The 26,551-nt window shown below is 50.5% G+C and overlaps 1 long non-coding RNA gene across 3 annotated transcripts in view; it reads left to right on the top strand.

Annotated features, from left to right (window-relative positions):
* Window positions 1-5,675: 5,675 nt before the first annotated feature.
* LOC112826223 (uncharacterized) overlaps window positions 5,676-26,551 on the top strand; it is a 34,922-nt gene continuing 14,046 nt past the window's right edge. Inside the window, exon 1 of one of the 3 annotated variants that reach the window (XR_012378083.1) lies at window positions 5,676-5,877. This is a non-coding gene — a long non-coding RNA (uncharacterized lncRNA). The other 2 variants (XR_012378084.1, XR_003208870.2) reach the window with 2 other exon arrangements.

The following is a 26,551-nucleotide window of genomic DNA, read 5'->3' as shown; positions in this document are numbered from 1 at the left end:
CCCAGCCACCCAACATCCCTGCCCCACCTTGTCAAGTCCCGGGAAGTGAGTGGTGTGCTGGGCCGGCATTTCTTCTGAGCTTCCATGCTTTTCTCTTCTACACATTTATTTCTCTTTTAACTCCCTTTCTTCTGTGCTTAAAAAAAAAGAAAGAAAGAAAGAAAGAAAGAAAGAAAGTTTCCAACCTCTTGCCTTGCGGGACGGCTAAAAGGCCTCTGTTTTAATTGCTCGGATAATGTGGTTGCTGCCATTTTGTTAAAAGCAATCACTCCTGCAGCGAAATCACAAGCTCTCTAGACAGGCCGGAGCCGACAAAAATGCAGGATTTGACGTTAAAAGCTAAATGGGAAGCTGGGGCGGCGGAAGGTAAATTGATGGTAGATCTGGCTGTCAGGGCCCGGCCCCAGACCGCCGCGCAGGCCGAGCGCCTGATAACCCTGGAGCACCGGCGGGGAGAGGGCTCGGCCGCTGTGTGTGTGTGTGTGTTTGTGTGTGTGTGTGTGTGTGTTCGTTCCTACAGACCCATTCTCAGCTTCTTGGGAAGTAACCTAGAAAGCTCAACAGAGCAGGACCTGAGCATACTCCTTGCTCCCAGTCACAATTTTCCAGGATTTTCGGCCCCCAGCTGGGACATAACGGCAGCTTTAAGAGTTTTTTTCAGGTCGAAACTATGAGAAGAAGACAGCAAGATCACTTGGGGTTCTTCCTGCCTTCTAAATCCCGCCCCACCCTCTGGAGGCTTGGTGGGAAGCTCCAGCATCCGAGTGGGCGAGCCACTAGGTCCGGGCACCTAGGAAGGGTGGGCCTCCCGGCCTAGGCTGCCCTTCTCAGGACCAGGTGGCCTGGTCGTCCCCGCGATGAGGTGGGGGCAGCGGTGGCGCCAGGAAGGGTAGCAAGTGTGCCTGAGTCGCGGGTGGAGGGTGGCTCGATCCCTTCCCCCTTGCCTATGCCTCTACTCTGTGAGGATCACAGAGCTGGTATCCCACCGATTGTTAAGGAAGCAGGAGGGTGAGTTGTGTGCACGCCAATTTCACTGGAAGGCGTGCCTAGGGTGAGAGTGAGCTCAAAATCAAAGCCACAGGGAGCGGAAGGAGACAGGTTTGTGAGCTACTTCCGAGACTTTAGCTTGCAGAGAGAACCCGGGCCAGTTGCAAGCGCTTGAGGTGTGCGTGCAGGGGACAATAAACTGGTCCGAGGATGCCACAATAGCCGGAACAGCATTTGCACTGCGAGTCTGAAAAGCGCGGGAAACCTCTCGGCTATTCCTGTAGCTTTAAAGAAATGCTGTGTCTAACGCTGCGTGTGCGGCTCCCAATTTTCTCTTCCACAGCCGCCTTGCGTTCTCTCTGCGCGCGAGTCCCACCCACGCGCCTGGACTTGGAAAAGGAACTGGTGGTAGGTGCCAAGCCGAGATGATCTGCAAAGGAGGCTTGTGGCGTACGCGTCGTAAAGGGCCCAACCTGAACCCTGGGCTCTGCATGTCTTTCCTGGATCTGTTGACCTGAGGGAACTCCTTCCCTCCACCCAGCCCTACTCCTACGGTCCAGACCCCTGCTTGAGGAGGTGGCACTAACAAGTCTCCGCGACGCACTGGACTCCTGGCCTGTCGCAGCCCGCGGATCCCTCGAAGAGAAAGACCTTGGAGCCGCCCTCAGACTGGGGCCCAGGACCCCTGCTCGGGGCCCCAGGACCCCCCTTCCTGAGGAAGCTCAGCCTTGCTGTAGGGTTCACGTCTACGGGGTGGCGGGGAGGGGATGGGGATGTGGGAGAACGAAATATTTTTTAACTGTTTAGAAAGGGGGGAGGGGAGGAGGGGGTAACTCCAGGAGAGGAAACAGTCGCACGTTTCCGGGGGCCGGGCAGCTCTGGGCACGCAGCTTTGCCCCCCAGCTTCTGCCCGGCGAGTGCTCTCCGCACCGCAACTGTCTGCCGGGCTCTAACTGGCCTCTAACAGCTCAGCGGCTTCGGCCAGTCAGGCTGGTGGAAGTTAAAGTGCGCTGCGTATCTGACTTACACGCGCACAGAAGTTAGACTTCTCTCCCTGTTCTCGCTCCACCCTGCCCAAGTCAGTTTCCTTCGAGGATCGTGTCCCCCGCCTCTCCCCTAAACGTGACCCCCCTACACACACATTCCCTTCAAATTCTCCTGGCATTTGGGCCGCTTTGATGATCAGATGGTAGAGCCCTGATTACAAATTTATTCCCGGCCGCTCCGTCCGTCTTTATCTCCGCTATTAGGGACATCTGGGAGTGATTAGCGCCGCGCCCGCGCCCGGCCGCGCTGCCTATCTCGCCGCGGCGGGGCCCGGAGCCTCGCTGACGTCAGGGCAGACGGCTCGGAGCCATCCCAGCCGAGCTGGGTGTAATCGGCGGCCGCGCGGCCAAGTCCTCCCCGGGCCAGGCCGGCAGCTGGAACGCGCCGCCTGCTTGCGCACAGGGACTTTCTAAATATGTATTTTTAGCCCAGAAGACGTTTTTGTTTTTCTTGTTTGAGGTAAGGCGGGGCCGGTTAAAGTTTCTATTGGCCCCCTCCTCACTTTAAATTTTCCAATTCGCTGCGCCTGGTGCGTTCAGCCTGGAAAAGCCTCCCACAGCCGGCCCTGACTGACCTGCGGGAACTCCTCTAGCCCAGCACCAGGATGCTGCTCTCCTACACCAACAGCTGCGGCCCTTGCCGCGGTGCCCGTGCAGGCGAGAGGCAAGGGAGGCGGCTCTTAGTGCTGCTCTTCCCGCACTGGCCCCCGCTCGGCCCCCACAGCCCTCGGGCCTCAACAGTGGGAGTTTCTGCCTAATGAGGTGGCCGGGCAGACGCTTATTACAGAACAGGCCTCTCTCCGAGCCTCTGTCTTTGCACCTGTTATTAAAGCCCAATGGATCTAAGGAACGTAGGCGCTAGACCTTCTTCTGCCTACTCTCCCCCTTTCCCCAGCGGGAATGCTCCTTGGCTGAAACAAGAATGACTGGCATCCACTTGTCCCCTACTATATCTCAATGCGCAGAACAGAGGCTAGGTATATTTGTATAATTCCTGGACCGGAGGAGAACACTCCAGACCTCCGACTTTGGCGTCCTGGGGCACTGTCCTGATCTCTGGGATGAATCCAACTCCAGAACACTTTAGGTTGGAGCTTACCACACTGGTTATCCAAAATCTCTGAAGAACTTGATAAAATTATCAATTCAGACCTCATTTCACCCCACCTTTAGGAGAAATCCTGATTCAGCAGGTCAGGTAGGAGAAAATAAATCTTCAATTTCCAAAAGCTCTCCCCTCCCCCACCCCAGGATTTAGGAACCACTGCCTGAGGCCACACACACCCACTGCAGCTGATTCCACATTCTTGGCACTCTGTCAACCACCACTGTGAAACACTGGACCCTAGGGGTGAGGGTGGCTTCATCAAGGATGGGGGAGAGGTAGGGCAAGACCTGCATTATTTAAAGTCTCCACAGGGAGAGAACTGGCCATCCCATGAATCAGTCCTACACCTCAATTTAATTGGGCAATGCAAGGACTCAAAACAAACCCGGAAAAAGCTATTTACTTCCACACAGGTTGCAAAGCCCAAGCCAGTGTTTACAGTGAACTTAGGTAGAGGGCAAAGAATTCATGGCCCATGATTTGAATGTAGTGACAAGAAGGTCTATTTGGGGGGCCCAGGATATCAAAAATAAACAGGAAATCCAGTGGAGAAAATTTTCCAAATGTTCACCCCTCTTTGATTCTTTGAGGCAACTCGAAACTCCAAATTCCACAGTGTCTTCACGTAATCTAGAACGGATGAGGACCATTTCCTCCTAAGTCAGTGAAAATGTTACATTTGAGAGACCTGGACTCCCTCTTTTACCCACTCTTACCCCAGCAGAAGGGTAAGGAAGGATTGAGCTGGGGTGGTGGAGAGGGCTTGGGGGCTAGGAATAGAGAAGGCTTTATTTTTTTTAAAGATTTTATTTATTTATTTGACAGAGAGAGAGAGAGATAGCGAGAGCAGGAACACAAGCAGGGGGAGTGGGAGAGGGAGAAGCAGGCTTCCTGCCGAGCAGGGAGCCCGATGTGGGACTCGATCCCAGGACCCTGAGATCATGACCTGAGCCGAAGGCAGACGCTTAACGACTGAGCCACCCAGGCGCCCCTAGAGAAGGCTTTAGACAGCTGAATCTGATGACTGGAGAAGGAGGGGCCTACCTGTACTTTTAGGGGGGAGGGGCAGGTAATAGCTGCACAATGTAGTTTCCCACAGTGCTGGTAAGTGGCTTCCCCATGATCTTCCTTAATGATGGAGTCTACTCAGGCAACTAGGAAATTTTCCGAATGATACAGACTCAAAAGTAACAACAACAAAAACCTGCATTGCTCAAAACAAGGTAGGCAAACATTACCTTTTATCAATACTTTTGTGCATATAGCATAAATGAATTTTTACTCGAATCAGATGTAATGAATCCACCTGGGCCACACTCCCAGAGAATCCCAGTTTGTATTTCCAAGCAAAGGAGACAGGCTTGCAAGCAGCTAAGCCGTTCATATAAAAGATTGGGTACTCAGCAATCTCTTCCCCAATAAGCCAGTTTTCTCAAATAGTATATTTAATGAACAACTAATTACGAACAGCCAGACCCCACCTGATGCTTCCCTGTGACCAGATGGAGTATTTCAAAATATCTTTCCTTATTGTAGAACCAAATTATCGTGGGGAACAAGAACTAGAGTCAGGGAGACCTGCAGATTTTTCTGTAAGAAGTGGGGTCATTCGCTGTTCACTTGTTTGCTGCTTCACCAGCTGAAAGGATTTAAAAACAGTTTCTTACTTAGGGGGCAGAAAGAGTTTTCAACCTTTATTAAGTACATTGCCTCAAGAAGAGGCCAAAAGAGACATCATTCTAAATCAAAGCAGCCGTTAATACCTCCTTCCTGAAAAGATGGAAGCCAATGGCCACTGAAGCCAGTGCATGATTGACTTCTATTTAAAATGGGCTGTTGTTTCTTTGAGCTGACAGTTTTGTCTTTAGGATAAGGCAGAAACGCAGGAAAAGAAAAATGTGTGTTTGTTGCTTTTATTTTTTAAGGAAGAAAATGCATCCGAAGTCTGTAACTAGAATTTGGCGGTGAAGAAAAGCCGGTGCGGTTTTAATGGGAGAAAGTGGCCGCCAGGCCGCCTGACCATCGCCTTCGCTTTGCAAATCTGGTTTTCATATTCTCGCTCAGTAATTACCCAAAGCCATAACTGTCTCTGAAATTATTCATTAAAGTCATTTTCAGGGATTCTCACAGGATGACTCTTTTACGTTTATGATCTTCTGAGAGCAATGACATCAGCCTCTGTCTCTTTTCCGCTTTTAATTAATGTGCTGGTTAGAGGAGAGGGGCCACGGCTGTGTCCGTGGGGAGGGGGCGCGCGGGGGGGTGGGTGGAATTCGCTGGCCGTTCCGCTCCCGGCGCGGTCAGCTGAGCTGCGGCGCGCAGACATCCTTTGATTAAGGAGGGTATTTCGGGGAGTGCAGGCTGTGCAGAAGATCACGTCTGTGCCCTGTGGTGCTGTCAGCAGTGACAGATCCCAGATGGGGCCGCTACTGTATGGCAGATTGAGTTTCTCAGCAGAAAACTCACCCTCCCTCCTAAACGTCTTCAAAAACCTTCTCCAGATACTACAGGTCCCTCCGTGTGAAACTGAAAAAGTCCATCACCAAAGTTGGTTTTGCGTGCTTGTGTGTATGTCAGGTCCCCCACCCCCCTTTCCTTCCCCTTCTTTTTTCTCTGCGCTTCCTCCTCTGAGCATCTTCGACACGCTGGGCTACCCCGCTGCCTGGCGGTTCCTGCTCGCGCGACCCACAGCGCCGCGGCGTCGACACAGCACCGAGGGGCCCCGAAGGCAATCCGGTGGGTAGAGGCACGGCGTCCGGGATGTGGGGGCATCGTGGAGCACCCCAGACAGCGGGGGTGGACCACAAGGCCCAACACTCCCGGTGGGGCGGGGTTGTGTGTGTGTGGGGGGGGCGGTTAATTGAACCTAAGGCGGAAGCAGAGAGCACCGGCGCTTGGCTCCCGCTTGCCTCCCTAGTTTTCCAGAGCGGAGCGCCATCACGCCAGCCTGGGCAATTTCGAGGGGCAGCGCCGAGCCTGAGAAGGGGGGGGGGGGGGGGGGGGGGGGGGCTGTCTGCGGGGATCGGGAAGTGGGTTGAAGGCGAGCCACGGGAGCCAGCAGGGGTCCAGCCTGGTCCTGGATGGGGAGAAGCGGGATAGGGAAAGTCCCGGTTGCGGCCTCGGCGGGGAAGCGAGGCTAGGGCATCTCCAAGGTGAGAGGGGGCGCAGCGAGACCCGGCTTTCTATGCAATAAACATCCGTCCATTTGTGAGTCTGGGACCTGAGTTTCGCATCCCTGGGCACACAATGGGTGCGAAACTCCGTTGCAAAAACATTTGCACTTACTTTAAACCTTTATTTAAAAAATAAACAAATGCCGCGTGTCCCTGCTTCCTCGAAGGCAACGGAGATTCCTCCCCTCCTCCCTTCCCTTTCCGGAAGGTTCCTAGGCCGGCTCCGGGGGAGCCGTAGTGGCCGGGAGAGCGGGATTGAAAGGCAGAAAGGAAGGCGCACGACACTCTGATTCTGCTCGAACATCTAGATCCCACCCATCCTTACCCCCATGGTCCACTTAATTATGGAACTTGTGTTCCCACAGACTTGGGCCGGGACGGGGGTGCGGGGGGAGCGAAAGAGAGAAAAGGCAGTGAGGACAAAAACCTAGAGAGTTTTGGTTTAATTTAAACGTAAGTAATTTTTTTCTTTCAAAATCCCCGTGCAGTCGCCTCCACCTACTCCCACACCCCCTCCCAGTGAGGGCAGTTTGGAGAGCCTCCATTTGGCTTACAAAAGAGCCTCTAGGGAACAGAGAGAAAAGCTAAAAATACCGCAGACGTGAGGCCCAAGTCCAGGAGGAGGTAGCCGCCTCCCCCCGACCCAGCCCTGCCCTGCACTGGAGGGGGCCGGCTGTCGGGTCCCTTTCTTTGAGCCAAGGGACAGAGCCCGGGCTTGGCTGGACGCCCTCACTGCAGCGGCCGGGCGAATTTCGCCTAGTCTTTGCGCCCTGAGCTGGTTACTCTTGAGAAGCCTTCCAGTCCAGTCTCTGGTAAAATGAGATGTTACACTATTTGACGCTTTCCATTCCGCCTCCTCTGCAGACTCAGTTTTCAAGACTCACTTTTTTAAAAAGAAAGTGGGACCACTGGATCCCACTTTACGTCAACAATAATCCGGTCACGCAACTATTTTTGTCCCCAGTTTGTAATGATCTGTATGGATGTATGCAGTTGTTTGCAGTCCTGGGACACAAGCTGATTTGGGAGAAACCTGTGAATTTCTATTACAGCCCTCTTCCGAAAAAAAAAATTTAGCAGTTATTTCCCCCACAGTTCCCCCTAGGTTATCAGGTAAAACCACAAAACCCTTTATATAAAAGCAAAACACACACTAAATTTCAAAACTCCCGATCGCCCCCTTTATAAGGCAGCTTCTATTTTCACGGCCCACGCTGGATGAAAGTGGTTTATTTTGATTTTTTTTCCCCCTTGTACTCATACGCCTTGTAAAAAGTTCCTGCGCACTGGCCCGGCCCCCCTCTGATGACCGCAGGGCCTTGCTTCCAGACTGCAGCCCCCGCCACTTGGTTTTTAAGTCCTCGCCTGGAGCCGAGGTGTAATTGTGACCCCGCCCGAGCGGCGAGCCTCCCGGGGGGACGTTTGGCCCGGCCAGCATTGGGGCCGGGACCTCCCAAGTGGCGGACCTGGGAGCCCTGAGCTGCGCGGTCCTCTTCCCCCACCCTCCCACCCCCCCCCCCCTCCCCCCCCCCCCCCCCCCGCCTCCTCCTTCACTCCTTCCCCTGCGGATTTTACTCGTTTTCTTCTGGGTTCCACAGCTCCCCTGCGCTTTGGCGCAGCACTTCTCTTTCCCACTACTTTTTTTGGTTTTTCTCTTGCCCTGTTCCTCCCTAGCACCTTTTCACCGCTCTCTCCGTGCCTTCACGCTGAAATCCCAGGCCCAGAGAAGCAAAGCGGGGCTTTGTCGGAATCTGGGGAAACCAACTGGGAGCCTCTGGCCCCTGGGCGCCGCGGCGGAGTCGCAACAGGGCGCGCTTCTGCGTAACGTCAGCGCGCTGGGTAATTTACCTTCCCCGGGCGTCTGTCAATATGACTAATTTCCATCGGGGTCAAAATGCCTTTCTCCGGCAGTCCATCTTGGAGCGCGCTCTTACGCCGCAGACCGGGTTAGTTGTTTTGTTTCCAGCCCTACCTAGGAATAAATACTCTTGGGGGCAGCTCGCGAGGAGCAGAGGAATATACAGTGTCAGTTAAAGGCAGTTTTCCTTGAACTACGAATTGGGATTGGGAGACCTGCGTGCCTTTTGGTTCACATTACCTAACTCGTCCTTGATGCCAGTGCTTTCTTTAGAAACAGGTAATCAAAAAAGAGAGATAATGAATCGTTCCAGTTTTTCTCTGTCACGTGTAAATCCCTATCCAAACATCTCCGCATTTTCAGGGTGTGATGTAAACGTAGAGTATGCGCGCGTGTCTTGCTAATCTGGCCTCGACAGACAATATATCATCCGGGCGGTGTTTTACAATAATTTCGAAACTGCCACTGACTTCTAGGTGTGAAAACAGTGCTGTGGATTTAAATATTCTTCGGGACTCGATAGAGGCTAATTATGCTGGTTGCATAACTCCGACTCACTTTTAAGAAATGCTCTGAAAGAAGCCAGCGTGGCTTATCTAGCTGAGACAGGGCGATTCTCTGTCTGCAGCCTTCTCTCTTGGCAACAGGGAGCCCAGACGTGGTTAGCATTCGCCTTTGAGAGCACTAAGTCGCATCCCTTGGGTGTTGAGAGAGGTAAACTTCTCCAGTCCAGGAATCGGGTCCAGCGGGAAGCGAAAGTCTTCAGACAACCCCTTTCCCTGCCGTCTAGGCTCAGGTGCTGAGGCCCCAACTAAAAGTTTTCCCCGAGTTAAATCTTTAACAAACTTTTGAAAAAACACGTTTCTCTCCCCCATCCCTCTTCTTGTGGCCTTTAGGCAAGTAAGTACTTGGACTTGGGGCAATTAGACGCTTCGGTGGAACCTAAGGGAAATGTAAGAACTAAAAAGGCTAAGCGGAAGCCCTAGGAAGCCTCTCCGAGTCTGGTCTCAAGTCACCGTCCCTGAACTCTGTCCTCGGGGTGTCACACACCTCCGCCCCTAGCTCTCATCGTGACCGGACTCGCACGCCCGCGCCCCCGTGCCAGGTGCGCGCGCGCGCGCGCACACACACACCCACCCACCCACCCCCCCACCCACACACACACACACACACGCCCCTCTTTCTTTCTCCTCTGTTGGTGCATTTATGACCTAATGAAAGTATATCCTTTAGGGAAAATTCTGTCTATAAAACGTGAAATATGAAGAACCGGTTTGGATATCCCCACTCCCGGCCAGGCCTGATCTTGAAGTTTTTTAGCAGGAACACCTTGACTTCTTCTGTTGCTTCCATAATCACTCTGTTATTTTCACTAAATGATGAGAATTGGTTCTAAGTGACCTCTGCTCATTCCCTCTGGAAGGAAAAAAATGCCTCCAGCCTGAAGATGTATATTTGGGGGGAAAGGCATGCCTTAGAGAAAAAAATAATTTTATTTTCTATCCCTTGTCATCTTTGGAAAACCCTGGCACCATATGTTTCAACTTCTGCAAACAGCTGGGGAAACCAAGGGCTCTTTTCAACTCCCTTTCTTTTCCTTCCTGCCACCCCTTTTCCCCAAATGCCACCTTTTGGGATTTTCACAAGCATTGATCAGTTCTCTATCCTGATCCATCTTCTGAAATCTCTCCTAATTTCCAATATACGAGTACGTCTTTGGAAATCACATAGTTAACCACCTGTTTTCGTGGGAAAAGGTGATCTGATTTTGTGTTTGGGGAAGATTTATTAACACAAGTGGGTAGAACTGAGATTATTCCCCATGTGGTTTTCTATATACCATACCTTTATTTTTCTTTAAAGATTTTATTTATTTATTTATTTGACAGAGAGAGAGAGAGACAGCAAGAGAGGGAACGCAAGCAGGGGGAGTGGGAGAGGGAGAAGCAGGCTTCCTGCGGAGCAGGGAGCCTGACACGGGGCTCTATTCCAGGACCCCAGGATCATGACCTGAGCCGAAGGCAGACACTTAATGACTGAGACACCCAGGTGCCCCTAGAGCATACCTTTAAGTAGGAGGGGTTTTTTTTTAAATATTTTATTTATTTATTTGAGAGGGAGATTGAGAGTGAGAGAGAGCACAACCAGGCCGGAGGTGGGTGGGGAGAGAGAGGGTGAAGCAGCCTTCCCACCAAGCAGGGAGCCCGATGCGGGGCTTGATCCCAGGACTCTGGGATCATGACCTGAGCCGAAGGCAGACACTCAAGCAACTGAACCACCCAGGTGCCCCCAAATAAGAGTTTTTTAAAAGTCCCTGTAATCTTGCAATTTGACCTTTGCCATGAGATCGGTTTAGGTTGTTTACTAGCAGGAACTATGCAACAGGAAAAACTGCAGGAGATGTAAACACTAGTGTTAGCTGATGAGCTGCATCCCCTAGTAGGGTGGAGTTGTTTGCTTATTTTTTAAAGGCACAGCAGTTTGAACTTCCAAGTCGTTTTAGCATTCAAGGGCCATCTAATGACCTTAGCGGGGGGAGGGGTGTGTTAACATCACTAAAGGAATTTATACCCTCCTTTTTTTGATTTAGGCTTAAAACATTGTTTCCTGAGTAGAATTTGCCTAATAAAAACTTTTGCACCTGGTTAAAGCTTAGGGAAAGGGCAGACATCCTAGGGCAAAGTGGTTAGCCCACCCTCAGCGGAGTGAAAGGATATGCTTGGAGGGGGAGCCACCAAGGGGCAGCCATTTCTAGGGAAGGATTTTGTCCTCCTCATACAAGGGAGGAAAATTGTCCATTTTCAAGTGTCTATTAGGAAACATCAGTCCTTTTACAGTTGTGCTCTCGCTTAACCTTTGTGCTTAGGACTGAGGGCTCAGCCAGTCCTGCAAGTCTGTGTTCCCAGTAAAACCTGACTTAACTAGAGTAGCAAATAGCTTTAAACTGACATATATTCACATCTGGGAATAGGATAGAAATATTTGAAGAGAGGAGTAGTGTGCATTTTGTCTCACCTAAAGGTTTATACTTCTGCATAAATCTGCATAAAATATTATTTTCTAGTCATAGTTCTAGCTTATGACCAATTAAGCAAAACAGAAAGTTTATTGTTTTTTTTTCTAGATCTCCTTTAGATCCTCCTCCCTAATGTGTGATGTTATCTCTAAATATAGTTAGCATCTAGCATCTCTCATATATATCCTGATCAGATTAAATAGGCAGTAATTCTCATGGTTCAAAAATCTACAAAATGTACATGTGAATAGTCTCTTTCAGTATCTGTCCAGGTGCTTCTCCCATTGTTCATTTCTTGAACATCCTTCTTGAGCTTCCTAATGCATAGAAAAGCAAATAGGAATATAATCTCTATGGATCTAGAATGATGCAAGTTATTCCATTTGTATCCATTTTGCGGGTCTGGAGGGCTTGGCGGTGGGGGGAGAGATCCCTGGAAGCTTTGAAGAATTTTAGAAGAGGATCTCACCAAATACAATCTGGCCAGGGTGTAAGATGCCTCCTGATTGTAATTAAAAGTACCTGGGAAAAAGAAGATGGGGCACATGCAGAACAAATCATTTCTAAAGCTCCAAACTGGGTTGTTTTTTCTCTGTGGCTGAGTCCAAAGAATAAAGAAACAGGGAAGAAGGGAAGGGAGAATAGCAAGCAGAAAGAGTGAGGTTATACCATTCTAGAGTTGTGGGGATGTGGCTCCTCATTTTTTGAGGCAAACACATTGGAACACAACTTAGAAAGGACTACACTGTTAGCATCAAATAAGTAACAAATTTCCTCCTACTATAAGGGAGGTTTTGCCATGTTCTAGCCTGCAGATATCTTGAATGGGTTATAAATAATGGGGAAAGGGATTGGGACATGCATATGTATTATAAAACAGTAGATAAGTTTGGCAGTGTAATAAGTAAGCATATGTAGACTTGAGAGAACCTTAGATATTTTGTCCTTTATAATTCAGTGAGAGATGAAGATAAAGCCATAGTTGATTGCTCCCTATACAGAGCAGGGGGCACCTTCAGTTATATCAGTGTGGTTCTCAGAGAGGCTCAAAGGTCTTGCTGGCTGGCAGTGACTGACCTTGACCATCCACTATGGAGGAGGCAGATGTGGATGGAGAAGAGAACACCTCTTGTAGGAAAAGTACCAGGCACAGGGCCCCTTGCCCGGGATGGAGCCAGTTCTATCTAGGGTGTTCTGTGACTTCCTGGTACCTGGCCAGAATTGTGGTTGCTAAATTGGCTCAAGTCCACATGCTTCTCCTCCTCACCACGCCTTATCCTTGTAAATGGGGTTGGAAGTATCTTCAGCTTTTTTTTTTTTAATAAATTGTAGTCATTACTCTGTGTGTGTGTGTGTGTGTGTGTGTGTGTGTGTGTGTGTGTGTTCAGGGAGAGGGTTGCTAAGTGTATAAATGCTAAAAATTTCTCTTCTTTCACTTTGGGCTTCTCCTTCCTCTCTCTCATAATAAAACTAGGTGCAGTGATAACAAGAAAAGCTCACTGCTAATTCCTTTTATCTCCTTTGAACAGATTCTTGCCTGTCCCTCTTAGGGACCCACTGCCAGCTTTCAGTCTTAGTGGCTGTGGTTAGCTTGCAAGGGGTTAGCTTTCAGATCACCCACTGTGTTCAACTGATGCGCTTGTAGGACCAAAGGGCATTGGTTGGTGAAAAGGACCCCAAACCCTCTGCCCCCTGAAGCCCTGGAGCTTTTCATTAGACTGGAAGCCAAAGGCCCACAATAACTCTAATTAGTGTGTGCATATGTTGGCCAGCCTCTTGGCTGGTTTTATGGGGTTTCCCTGGCGGTGCTTGAATTGGCCAGGTCAGATGAGGATTAAGGTTCCTAATGAATCATGTGACCATAAGTGGACTTGGATGGTGGCTGGGTTCTGGAGACCTATACCTGGTGTTCTCTTTCCATGCCCAGAGAGAAAGGCTGGGTTGGGAGGAACCAGCCAAAGAGGGCACTGTTAGAAGTCTAAAATGTCCTCTTCATCTGCATCTTGGACAGAACATTTACTGGAAACACACACACACACACACACACACACACACACACACACCGTTCAGAAGTAAGAAGAAAAGTTTTTTTTTTCTTAAAAGTATTGAATTTAAGACTGGAAATAAGCCTTTAGAGCTTACCTGTTCTAACCACTTTTTTTCCAGATGAGAAGACTTAGGCTCAAAGATGCTCCTGGTACCTAGCCAGCATGTGCCACTAATTAGTGACACTGGGAGTGGTGAGTTCTTTTCCTCTGGTTAGGTAGTTATTTCCAGGGATCTCTTGTTTAAGATAAAAACATAAATAAGAAGGAGGTCGCCGTAAGAACAGTTTTTAAGGAAAGAAAAATGATGTAGAGGACCAGGCAAGAGAAGAGGTAGCCGGAGAAATGACAATCTGGGGGATGGGTTACTTGAGCAGGCCTATCTCATCATTTCCTGAAAGTCTTTACTCGACTCCAAGACAATTATTGAAGGCTGATGTTTTCACAACACATATACTTTTCGTATGTGTGTATTTAAACCAGTCCAGAAAAATAGATTCTTCTCTCTCGGGGAAAGGGAATGGTGTTTTCAAAAGGGAAGCAGCTCTCATCAAAAGCCTTCGTGGATCTGGTGACAACACGGACACGCGCTTCGCTCAGAGCCTGGAAACTGTCAGGCGGTGGCGGCGGGGTGGGGGACAGCTAGCCCCGCGGAGTCCCAAGGTGAGCGCGCAAGGGTTGGGTTGGGGTTGGGAGGGGGGTGTAGTTCTACGCTGTACGGGGGAGAACGCTGTTCCAGGCCTTCTTCAGTGCCGTTCTGGAGTTCGGAGTGGGCTGCGTCCCTGTACAGAGGCTGTGGCTCAGCTAGGGAACTAGCGACAGTTCACAGGGAATCGTTGAGGGAGGAAGGTTGGTACAATCACCGCGACAGAAAAAGATGAAATGGGGGGGAAGAGATCGCGGGAGTAGAAAGGTTGAATAGTCATGAAACGGGGCTTCCGGATCTCTATAAGGAAACAGAGTCCACTTGTAGGGTGACCGGATCCGGTCCGCTGTCGGGGCTGAAGATCGTACTTGGGCTGGATGTGCCCCCTCTGTGTGTGGTGGGGAACCACCAAGGTGGCTCTGAGTTTTGCACAATTTCACGCTTTTAAAAGGGGTGGGTTTTTTTGTTTTGTTTTGTTTTGTTTAATTCTTTTGGCGTGAGTTCTCAGTGGGACCTGAGGTTGGAGGCTTTCCCAGCCTTCGGCTATCTTTCCTTACGTCCCGGAAAGAGAACTGAACAAAATTAAAAAATCAGCCAAGGAAACTAAACAACAGCCCCCACAAGCCGTCCCACAATATAGCTGGGGAGCAATGTTCTGGCTTCAGCGCTCAGGTTCGAAATCCGAATAAATGGAGCCAGATCTTGGATTACACCCCGGGGACAGGACTTTAATGTAAATGTAAAATATGCTTGTAATAATCACTTGTGAGCCCTGAAGCAGCTCTAGAATCTCTGTTTAATTATGGGGGCATGAGAGGAGAATTACCAGCTAATTAAATCCAATCCTATTTGTAATTCTCCCTCTGCTGCTGCCGACTTTAAAATGCGAAATTGCTTTTTAAACGTGCCTGCATATGAATTTTTTAACACATGTGAAAACTAAAGGAGAAACAAGGGGACAAGGGGCGGGGGAGGAAAAAAAGAAAGCGAGACACAGGCTGCTGGGCCCGAGTCAAGGGGGGGTATCACAATGGATCTCCCCGGCTGGGCCTGGCCCTCTCTGCGCTCCTGCCCGCGCTCTTAAGTTTGGCCACGAATGAAGCCATTTCCTGTCTTCGCAGAGGTTTCGACCTCTCCTTTCCTGCTAGTAGGATTTCTCTCAGCCCACGGACGTCGCCCCAGGAAAAGTCCAGGGGCGCGGAGAAGGCGCCGCGGCCCGAGTCCCGTGCGCCCTGCGGCTGCGGCCGGCCCAGGAGCCCGTTCCTGCTGACGCAAGGGAGCGGCGCGGGGAGGAAGTGAGCTCACGGGGGAAGGGAGGAAAGAAAGGCGATTTGGCCGGCCGCCGCCAGGCCCGAAGTGTAGGGCTGGGGCGCGCGGAGCCCGGGGGAGGAGCTGCGAGCTCAGGTCCCACTGCCTGCGCCCACGGAGGAGGCCGGGGGCCGAAGTGCTGGAGCCGCAGGCGACGACTACACCTCGAGCCGTGCATTCTTTCCTTCCTGCTCCCGGGAGGAGGGATGCGGGGCCCGAGTCGTGAACTTCAGGCCTCGAAGATAGAAGCCTGAGTTGGAGACTTGCGAAGGCTTTAGCGGGCGGACAAGGCCCCCGCTTTCCCCACCCTCCCGCCGCGTGAGCGTTTGCTTCTGTCTGTCCCTGCGCGCTCACACACACACACACACACACACACACACACACACACACACCCCTACCTACACTCCTCTTTCATTAGCGCCCCTCTCAAAATCAGGTCCTGGAACTTCGATTTATTAGAACGTCTATTGATTTGCATGAGAAAACCAGGGTGACCGCGGCCACCAGTTCTTGAACACGCCTTAGTACTGGTGAATTAGACTATCCCAGGGGTCTGTTCCAAATCTGGTACCATCTGCAGCCAACTACACTGTCACCCAACTGCTCCGAAACGGTCTGGTCTGGGGAAACGTTCTCAAGAGGGAGGCCGGCTATCTCTCCGGCACCAAGGCCCTGAACGCAGAAAATGTGAGACTGCAGCCACGCGCGTTTCCAAACTGACAGTGCGCCCAACAAGTGCAGTGGCACCTATCCCAAAGGGAGGCATTCACACCTCGGCCTCCTGGGCCGCGAATGCTACTCTAGCTAGCCGGGCCCCGCGTGCAGAGTCATTAATTGGTGGTAACAGAGAGGATTCGCGTCTGGAGGACAGACACCTGGCAACGGTCCAGAGCCCGGCTCGGGGGGTGGGGGGTAGGAGTGGGGTTGGAGTGGGGGTTGAGAGGTAGTTCGACGCTGTTCAGGGGACACCCTGGTCCCAGGCCTTGTCTTCTCTAGTGCCTTCCTGGAGCGCGCTGCCATCGCCCCAGGACAAGTCGCTTGGGCACCAACCTAGCGCGGGGACGGGGCCTGTGGTCTGTCTCCCCCTTTTGCCGGTCTGTGGTTTGGGCGTCCTGCAATTAGGGAGGGTTGAGGCCTGGGAGGTAGAAAAGTCTGAACCCCTCCGTGTGCCAGGGTGGGGGGATTATTTTCGGACCACGAGGAGGAGTCCTTGTCTTCAGGACCTAGTGTGGCGATGCTTGTCGGGTTTGTGCGTTCTGAATCGATTGGAGAAATTTCCATCAACTAGGACCTTGCCATTTCACCTCCGTTCCCACCTCCTGCAGAAAGCCCTCACATACCTCTTGTCAGCTTTACTCAGCCGATTGATAGATTGTTTCATAAAATTAGTAACCAGTAAAAAGTCAGTCTTTCTCCGTACATTTAGGAGAGAGGTGGTGAAGTTCCAAGAAGCTGCCTAGTGTCGACCTCGGCGGCGAGGAACGGAGAGCCCTCAAGGCTTTACTTACTGGGGTTTCTCCTCTATGCTGCCAGCTTGGCCCCCAACACCCCCACCCCTTCCGTAGTAGTCTCTATGCGCCCCGCCCCCCTCGTTCGGTCCTTAATTCCTGCCCCACAAGTTCCCTCAGTGGTCCCAGCCCAGTAGCAGCGCCTCCTGGCGCCGCGCATGACGCAGCAGGGACTCGGGAGTCTTCAGGCCAGACAGCGAAGGGGCCTCGCTGCCTACTTTGGAACCTCTCCATTTTCCCACACTATTTCACATTCATATTACTTTTCACACCCTGTTAGGAGGTAATAGCACTGAACCTGCTAAATACTTCCATGCAGCAAGCCAGCCCTCCCGCCACTGCTCCAGATCATCCACCTTCTCCCGGTGATGTGAATGAATATTACTCTCATCCTGTGGGGTAGTTGGCTTCTTCTCATCTCTCTGGGATCTACTTCTAAACCCTAGTAAGGTGGTGCTGGGGGTGGCCACTGGTTAGAGGCCCTCAGGTGTGGTGGGGGCGGTTTTGGGGGTGGCTGGAGATTTGGGGTCTGTTCTGGCTTTTGGTAATTGTGTGAAGCTAGATTGGCGATTTTTTTAAAGAACAAGGCCTGTCCTTTGACCTTAAGCAAGGAGTAAGGCCTGTCCTGCATAATAAGCACCACCTCCTGGCCCTCGGTTCTGGAGCTCCAGGCCCAATGGGTAGCATTTGGGCATTAAGGGATTCTGAGACCCCAAACCATAGTGCCCCCCCACCCCCTCCGGCAGCCTTGCAGCAGCTCTGAGAATCCGGGGTTGCTCCATAAATCTGGGCTTGGGGTGGGGGAAATTAAATTAGACTCCTGTTCCCAGTTGGTGTAATGAACGCTCGGGAGGAGAGGACAAAGTAGCAAGGCTGGCCTGGGAAAGCCACCACTCTTTGCACCAAGAGTTGCTTGCCCTTTGGTTGTCAAATGAACTTAGTCTCTTGCGCTGGGACCTACAACCACAAGAGATTTTCAGAGTCCAGTTAGAGCAGACTGGGCTCCATTTGGTGCACTAGGCACCGCCGTCCTGGCGCTCACCTAGGCTTGGGCCTGGGCTCCTGGAAGACACTGTGGGAGGGTGGGGAGGGACTGAGAGTCCACCACACAGCAGGACTGAGGCCCATGGCCATGGGGCTTAATCTGAGAAGTCAGGGAAGTTAAGGCTGGTCCTCTGCTACTCTTCCAGGACCTCTCTCCTCAGTTGTTCCATCAAGAAAAGAGGGGTAGGGGCGACTGGCTGGCTCAGTCCATACAGTATGTGACTCCTGATCTTGGGGTAGTGAGTTCAAGCCCCACCTTGGGTATAGAACTTACTTAATTTAAAAAAAAAATGTTTTTTTAAATAAAGAGAAGTAATAAAATCTGCCTGCCCCTACTTCCTCCACAACATGGGAGAAAGCACTACTTTTAATGAGAGCCTATTAAGTGTCAAGCATTTTATAGGCTGTATAATGTTTAATCTTCACAAACCGTAAGAGGAGTATTTCCAAACCGTGTGTGCCTCCAAGGAAACAGGTGCAGAGGGGGGGGGACCTGGCCAGAGCCATAGATGTGTGTGTCCAAACAAACTCCAGGCTTCCTTACTACCAGACTCTTGCTTCTAGCAATGTCCTGAGAGTTGATGACACGATGAGAGGTCCTGCAGCCTGGGCTAGGTCTCTTGTTGACCTTGAAGAGGGAGATGAGCTGTCTTCCATGAGCCTTTAATATACCTTCCCAGGGAGTGATTTAAGTGATGGAAAATCCAGTTCTAAAGAATTAAAGCTTTGAACACCATTTTAAGCTGTAGCACCTTTATACCTATTCCTCCAAAATGTTCATGATAAAGTCCAAGTTAGCAGGAATCTCTTACTCAACCAGAGGAGTCCAGAGTCTGTCACACATATGTCCCTCGCAGTCACTTTTCTTGCCCCATCACACCAGGGTTGAGAAGACTTAAACTCAGATTCACTGGACCTGAGTTTCTGTTCTTGCCAATAACATCTAAACTGAGCCCAAAGCACTCCCCTTCAGTCTGGGCTTTGAAGCCCAGGGAGACCAAGAAAGGAATTACCTTGGTTCCTAACTTCTAAGTGACACCCCAGACCTTTCTCCACTTGTCAGGACCAGAGTTTGTCCAGGGAGCAAAAGAGACTGCCTACCCCTAAGCTGGGGGAGGACTGAGTGTGGGCTCTGGAAACCCACGGTTCAACTTTTGGCAGTGAAACCCTAGGGGCTCCACCACCCAAACATTCTTATTGTTGAACCCACCTCTCAGCACTGGTTCAGCATTTGCTTCTTGGTATCATGGACTTTTCATCTACAGAGAGGCTTCTGGTGACTGCTTGCTCACACTCTTGAGAAAATGCCTTAGATTTTGGATTTGAGGCTTTTGCAGAAGGTAGGAGGGGTGAGACAGAACAGGCAAAGGCAGAAAGCAAGGAAGGAGAGTGCAGAGGCCTGTGGTTTGGGAGTTGCTTAGGGAAACTTTTTCTGTTTCCTCTCCTACACAGCACAGTCCTAGATCCTCTCCATGTCTACTTACTTCCCCATTTTCCTTCTTCTTTACTCTCCTGATGTTGGGCCTGACCAAGGAGAATGAGGGAGCCACATGACCACGTTTTTCTCTTTTGGTCAGTTGCTGCATGGGACACAGATTCCAGGTGGGTATTCAGGACAAATTGTTTTAAAGAGTCCCTAAAGCTATATTCATTCCTGTTGAGCTATCTGTTCACTTTGGGCATGGAAGGTAATTTCTGGGGTATCAGGTACATTTCCTGAATTTCAGTTAATCTAAGACCTCTGGACCTTAATTGCCCCTGGAGCACTCTTCCAAACCTGGAGGCAGCTAAATGAGTGGTCATTGAATAGGATTAAAAAAACAAACAAACAAACTATCAGGGTATATTAATTCACTTTATAGTCATTGTGGTGGGAGAGGGAGAGACTATGGTGATTTCCTAAGTGCTAACTAGTTAAGTCTCTCTGCCTCCTCGGCCTGGTTTTATTTTACAACTATTGATTATCTAGCTCACTGGTGACAAACAAGGCAGATGGCAGACAAGTAGAACTCAAGTCAAGAAAGTTGTACTGCATTCATGTATTTCTCCTCTAGCATCATCTGCCATAGTTTCTGCTGCGGCTCATGGCTAGTGGCACCACACTGGACCTTAGGAACAGCAACTGGAAGAGCCTGACCATGAGACTAGGATTAGGTTGCCAATTTGAATTGAACTTGGTTTTCCCTCCTCTGACCAGAATGCCATGACTCAGGTATAAAATCTCCTCTCCTCTCAGAGACACTGGCAGTCTGGAAACTCTAAAAAAAAAAAAAAAAAAATTAATAAATTGAAGAGAGATATTAAAAGAACAGGAAACTGTAGGAAGAGAGGGAAAGAAAAAGGAAAATACTTGTACACAAAATTGGAAGGGTGTTTGGAATTCTGCCTGAATTTCCAACAACCGAAGCTAAAGCGTGTTTGTCTCCACCGGCTTTCTCCACTGGTTTCTCGAACCCAAGTCCCTTCTTCAGAATCTGGGGGGTTTTGCCTGGGAAAGGCACGTTCAAGTGGGTTTGGTGGCCGGCAGGGCTCTACCCACTGGCGGTGGGTAGGGACAGCTGGAGGTGGCGGCAGGGAGTGAGATGAGAAAAGCCCTGGGAGGTGTAGGTATGTCAGGTCGAGGCCCTCCCCCATACAGAGGGGCACCAGCGTCCACCACCCAGCACCCCAGGGGAGCCTCTGGGCTCCAGGCCACCCCAGGTGACTTGAGCCAGAGTGCTCTTATTACAGTTATTAATGACCAGACTGATTTTTTAAGCCAAGACCAAAAAGAAATGGATCCAAATGAGGAAACTAGGACAGCTTGGATTCAGCATGACAGCCAGGAGCCAGGGCATTGCACCACTGACCAAGTCCATAGCTGCTTCTTCAGTATCCACTCTGTGCCAGGTGAAGAAGTACATGCAGGTGGGCTCTGAGCTCCAGGGTTTGTAGTTGTATGGGGCTGGAAGGCAGTTATAGGAAACAACTAGACTATTAGTGCTTATGGTTGGCAGAAAATGGGAGGCACTCCTGGCCTACTTAAGACCGCCCCTACTTCCTCCCCAGCAGTAGGTTTAAGGTAAGTTTCTCCTTTGCTAAGGATGACCAACCCCACCCCCTAACATCCATCAGGAGTTTGGACAGATCCTGGACTCCTGGAGAATTAGGTCTCTAAGATCCCACTTGACCTCCCTTGTCAGAGGCAAGTGTTTTGTGCATTTCTTGGCCAGGTACACCTGGGTTGGGTCCTGGCTTCTGGACTTACTGGTTTTGTGATCTCAAGCTAGCATCTTAGCCTCACGGTTTGTTTCTGCCTTTGAAAACCAGGACATTTGCCCAATAAGGGGTTTGAAAGTGCCATTCCTAGCCCTGATCATCCTCATCGTTGTGCATTTGTTTATTTGTCCTGGGGGGGGGACGCATTTTCTCTATAGAAACTCCAGAAATGTGACAAAACTTAGAGCTCCCTTTCCCACAGGAGGTATGGCTTGCTAGGTTGATCAACTCCCTCCTCCTCCCCCACCCGCTACTAGGCAACTCTTCAAATTTCAAATCCTTCCCTCTGAATCTCACCAGCGCATTCTCAATCTTGCCCCTATTTACATTCTCCAACTCTGGTGGCAAGGTTTGAGTTTTATATTCTTGCTATTGCTCCTTAGTTAGTTCTAATAACCTTCAGCTACACTTCCAGGAAGCCCATATTTGACAGACCCAAAGGATGGTCCCTCAAAGCAGGCCAGAACCTGTGCAAAAATTCAGACCTGTGATGCCAGGGGAGCACAGCTACCCACCTGCCTGGGGGGCTAGTCCGCATGTGCTTGACTAAGTGTTCTGGGAGTGGGAAGTATGTGAGGACTAGCTGGCCACAGAGACCGAGGGGCAGCGACGCCTGCACTGGCCATGCAGGATCTTTTGCTAGGATGAACCCAGGAATTTGGGCTGTGGAAAGCCTCTCAGGCCTGGGCTATACCATCCCTTCTCCCAGCCTTTGCCCAGGCAGAGGAAGGTTCAAGGTTGGTGTGTCTGGGCCCCTCTCAATGAACAATGCTTCCCAGGGAATCTTGAAGAGCTCCTGAGCTCCCTTTACATTTTTTTTTTTTTTTTTGCACTAAAGAAAGTAAATGTCTTGTGTGTATTTCCATAGTGGTCAGGCACTAATTATGGAAGATGGCCTTGCAGAAACTTGGCTGTTCTGGCCTGTGGACCTTGGGGCCGAGTAAGGCGCTTGGGACTTTACACAGAAAAAAAAAATTGTTTAGTTTGCACCATCTGGGTAGGGTCCAACAAACAGATGGTGGCTGGAACAGTGGGGGGGTGGGAGCACCTGGGTTCCCCATTCCAAAACGGGGGCCTCTATGTCACCTTGCAGGTGAGAGCTGGGGAGGCAACAAATCAGTGAGACTTAGACTGCACCTGCCCAACCTGAGCAGTTGCCATCTGCCAGGACCCCTTCCAGGGCACACATTCAGCCAGCACCACCATTCAACTGGGACCCAGAAAAATCTCTTAAACTTGCAGACTTGGAGAAAGAGGAAGGTAGCCAGGCAACGGAATTGCAGAAAACATCCTCTCGGTCACATGAACTTTATTGTAGATCAGGAAGTTATCTAACAGCTGCCAAAACTCTTCTGACTCCACGGCTCCAAATGTTGACTGTTTCTCACACCTCACCATTGGGTACAGAGTCTGCTGCCTTGGGGGTTGTTCAGATTTCCCATTCCCTTTCAGATTCGATCTACCCCCACCTGCCTGGTTGCATTTGGAGATGATTTCCTTTTTTCCATTCAGGAGACCATGTGGCTCCCATACTTACCTGGGCTGGCAGTTTCTCCACACACCCTCCTTAAGGAGAATTCCAAATCTCTTGAGGAGGGAAAGCCAGATTAAGAAAGGTCAGAAAAAGGAAACTGAGCCTGAAGTCCAAGCATACATTATTATATTCTCCTCCGGGTGCCTTTGAATCATTCCAGGAAAAAAAAAAAGTGCAGCACAATAAGTAATTTTAATGGGCGACGCCCTTTCTTTCACCAATTCCCAGTCCTGAGCCAGGTTCATGAGAGCAAGAACCTAGTCTTCTGTGGCCTTGTATCTCCCAAACGGTCTGGTAAAGATACTGAACACACAGTAGGAGCTCAGACAATTGATCCTGGTTGACAAAACGGATGCTTCGAATGAAAGGGGGCAATTATTTGAGAGCAAGTGTAAGTTAAAGCGCACGCACGTGTGTATCCGGTGCCTTTTCAATTAATTTCAAGCTCACATACAAGATTACCTAGAGGATCTGCTCTCACATCTCAACCCAGCGCCCCAACACAAGCGATTCCTCCTGGTTAACCCTCATTTTGGCATCGAGGGAGTCCCCTCCAGCTGTCCCATTTGCAGACATGGCATCACTGTGACCTCTTCCTGGCAGTGCTCCTTTCCTCATCCTCGAGGGTCGAGGTCAGCTGAGCCCACCCGACTAAGTCATACTCAATCCAGATGACCAGGAGCAGAGACCCTCCTGGAAGCCAGAGCACAGAAGGGCCATTCCTCGTGCACCCAGCGAATTTCTCTGCGTAGAGGCGCCCCGGGCCGTGTCCGAGTCCCTGCGACCACGGGTGGGACCGCGATGCTGAGGCGGGCGCTCTGGTCCCCCCCGCGCTTCACGCAATCCTGGGACATTCCGAGCCCCTACAGGAAATCCCCTTCTCTGGTTGGCGGAGAGCAGATGTGGACGTGCTCGAGCACTGGGGCCTGACTACGACTATTTAGGGGGGGCCCTGGTGTCACCCACCCCGGCGTTATCATCGGCCACAGTCGTTGCTGTTCTCCTTCGGCGTTAAGCGGCCCCTTGGCCTTCGGTAATTTATCCGTAAGCCCAGAGAGCAGCCGCGTGGCGCGCACCCCGGAAGCGCTTGCTGAGACCCGGAAGCAGCGGGAACTCGGACGCGGCTCTTCCCGCGTGTGAACCCTCCTCGTCCCGCCCACCTTTGAGGTACCCCAGTTGGCGAAGCCTCGCGTCGCGCGAGAGCGGGTTCCGGGTTCGCGCCACCCTCCTGCCCTGCGCTGGGGAGTTTTCTGCCTCTGGGGCTCTCGCTGGCGGCACGCCGGGGCTTCCCCAATCCCCGCAGGGACCCCGAGTGGGTTTAGGTCCCTCGTTTAAGGTCGTCGTGGCGTCTGGCCGTGGGTAGAAGGAGTCACAGAGAAGGAGGAATTTACAATGGGCGCGTGAGTGACTAATAAACTCCCGAAATATCAGAGTGTAAATTTACTAGGACTCTTCAGTTGTGACTCACAATTCTGCGAGTAATAAAATGTTCACCCCTCCAATTTCCCGCTTTGTTGGCCTCTCCCCGGCGAGCCGCAGTGGGCGCGAGCGCGGGGGAGTGCGGGTGGCCCCCGGGCGCACCCCGCAGCTCGTGAGGGAGCCGGGCTCGCGGGCGCCGGGCGGGCCCCGTGACCCGCCGTCGTAAGAATGCTTCAGATCCAACCTGGGTTCGTTTCCGTGACGCAGGAAACATCTGGGGAATTTGCGCCGGGCGTTTGGGAAAGTACTTACTTCCGAACTTGGCGCGAAGGTGTGCTAGGATCCAGACAAACGCGGGCCTGAACGGGGGGGATGGGGCCGGGACGGGGTGGCAGCCGTACCAGCTGCCAGGGTGCACGCCGCGAGCGAACCGGTGGCGAGCACTTGGGTGAAGGGCGAATTAAACACTTAGAGCCCGGTCCGCTCGTTCTGGCCTCATTGTTTTTTAATGTTTGTAGTACTTAGGCACAGTTTGAGAAAGAGTAATGTCTTTACTTTCAGAAAAAACATCAAAGACCAGGGGCTGCTCAATATGGAGCACATATGGTAGTCTCCGAAGGCCTTGCCTGCCAAAACATGTTTCTCAGTATTTTTCTCCTTTCCTTTTTCGATCCCACCACCCCCATCTTTTTTTTTTTTTTTTTTTTTTCTCCCCAAATGGGAGGGAGCCGCGGGCTCGGGTTACCTAGGACGTGGAGCGTTCACTGGAAGCAGTTGGCGGCTGTGCTGAGGCGATCAGTGAGGCCTTTGAGGAACTGAATGTAGCCCAAGACGGGAACCTTGAAAATGGGCCGGCTGGCTGCAGAAGCCAGGCTGGGGAGGCCGTGGCTCGCCCAGGACCCAGAGCCGGGGGCGGCAGAGTGAAGCATTATCAGATTCAGAGGCTGTAGGTCGCTTTTGGCATTATATCTGAAAAAGCACGTTTCCTTGTTAGTGCTTCCTTAATGTGGTCAAGTTACACTGGCTGAATCCCCAGGCTCTTAGTACAGTGCTCGAATAGGGGGCACTTAAATATTTATTGAATGAATGTTGAACGTACTAAGTGAAAGCAATAGCCTGCACACTACTTTTTTACTAAAGTCTAAACAAGAGTTAGTTGCAAAGTTCATCTTCTTAACTGCTATTATTATTACTACTATTACTATGTAGACCACTATCCCAGTTTTTTAAAATTTTTTAGCAGAGAGAGGCAGGGAACAGCTAGCTGGCTAAAAGCTCGGGCAGTTTGCTTCAGGAATTTCTCAAGAAGAAATCTCAGAATGTCAGGGGTCATTAATGTGATATAGTTCAACTTCTGAATTTCTCTGAAGTTGAACTGAGACCCAGAAAGGTAGTTACTTGTTCAGGGCTCACAGCTGGGGTGGAGCTGGGGAAGAGCCCTCTTTCCTATGCCTAGTGCCCTCAAGGCTCACTACCTCACATTACCCTCAAGGGAAGGACAAGTTGGATAATTTCCTCTCTTTTAGCTTCTCCCATTAAATGGATTCCTATCATCACCTCTGAAAAATGATACTCTCCTTCTGCAAATTTACATGGAGGGTTAGTATTAAAAGCAGGGGTAAATTCTTGGGGCTCCCATTTAAAAGAAGCAGCATGCTGTCGCCAGAACTTGCAGCTTTTTCTAATGCAATATTGATGGTGGGGGAAGGAAATACATCACACATGGAGCTGATTAAACATGAATCTTATCACATCTTCCAGTGTTCTCATGCCTTATGCGACTTATACACAGAGACCAGTGGGCAAATTATCTGACAAGTAGTTCAAAAATCTGGACTTTAGACCTGGCTTTGCCATCGACCTGCTGCATATCTTGAACAGTCAATTTTGCTGGATCTATTTCTCTCTCTCTCTTATATATATATATATATATATATATATATACACACACACACACACACACGTGTGTATGTGTCAGTAATATATACACATATATATTAATTTTTAATCTAGGTGATCTGTTCATAAATCCAATTTCTGTTCTTATATTCTCTGTTGTATCAACGTACAGTGAACCCCTTACCCATACCAGATGGAAAAGAGTCAACCCTAGAACCCTTCTTATTCTTGTATTAGTACTGAGTGAATATTAAACTTGCAAAGTGCTTTAGAGATGCTTCTGCCCCTTCATCCTGGAGCCCAGAGAGCTGATTTCCCTATGCCCACATTGCACAGCTGGAGAACCCTAGTTAGCTTCCAGCTCAGGAAGAGAGTTCCTACTCCCTGAAGAGAGTTACTGCAAATATGGGGGTCCACCAGTCTCTGCGACAGGTTCAGATGAGCATGGATCAATTAGGTTTTTAAAAAAAATTTTTTAAGATTTTTTTTTCATTTTTAAGCAATCTCTACACCCAACGTGGGGCTCGAACTCACAACCCTGAGATCTAGAGTTGCTTACTCTCCTGACTAAGCTAGCCAGCTCTGCTGCCCCCCCTCCCCCCACCTCCTCCAGCATGGATCAATTCTTTAGGATGCTTCCTTCTACTACCCATTCATCCACATTCACCGCCCCACTTTCTCATTCAAACCAGGAATAACTTA

The sequence above is a fragment of the Callorhinus ursinus genome, unplaced genomic scaffold (assembly GCF_003265705.2).
Source record: "Callorhinus ursinus isolate GAN/ISIS: 27379988/994484 unplaced genomic scaffold, GSC_fseal_2.0 scaffold4, whole genome shotgun sequence".
Taxonomy (NCBI): Eukaryota; Metazoa; Chordata; class Mammalia; order Carnivora; family Otariidae; genus Callorhinus; species Callorhinus ursinus.
Note: the sequence above shows the minus strand (reverse complement) of the source record. Positions and strands in the feature narration are given on the sequence as shown.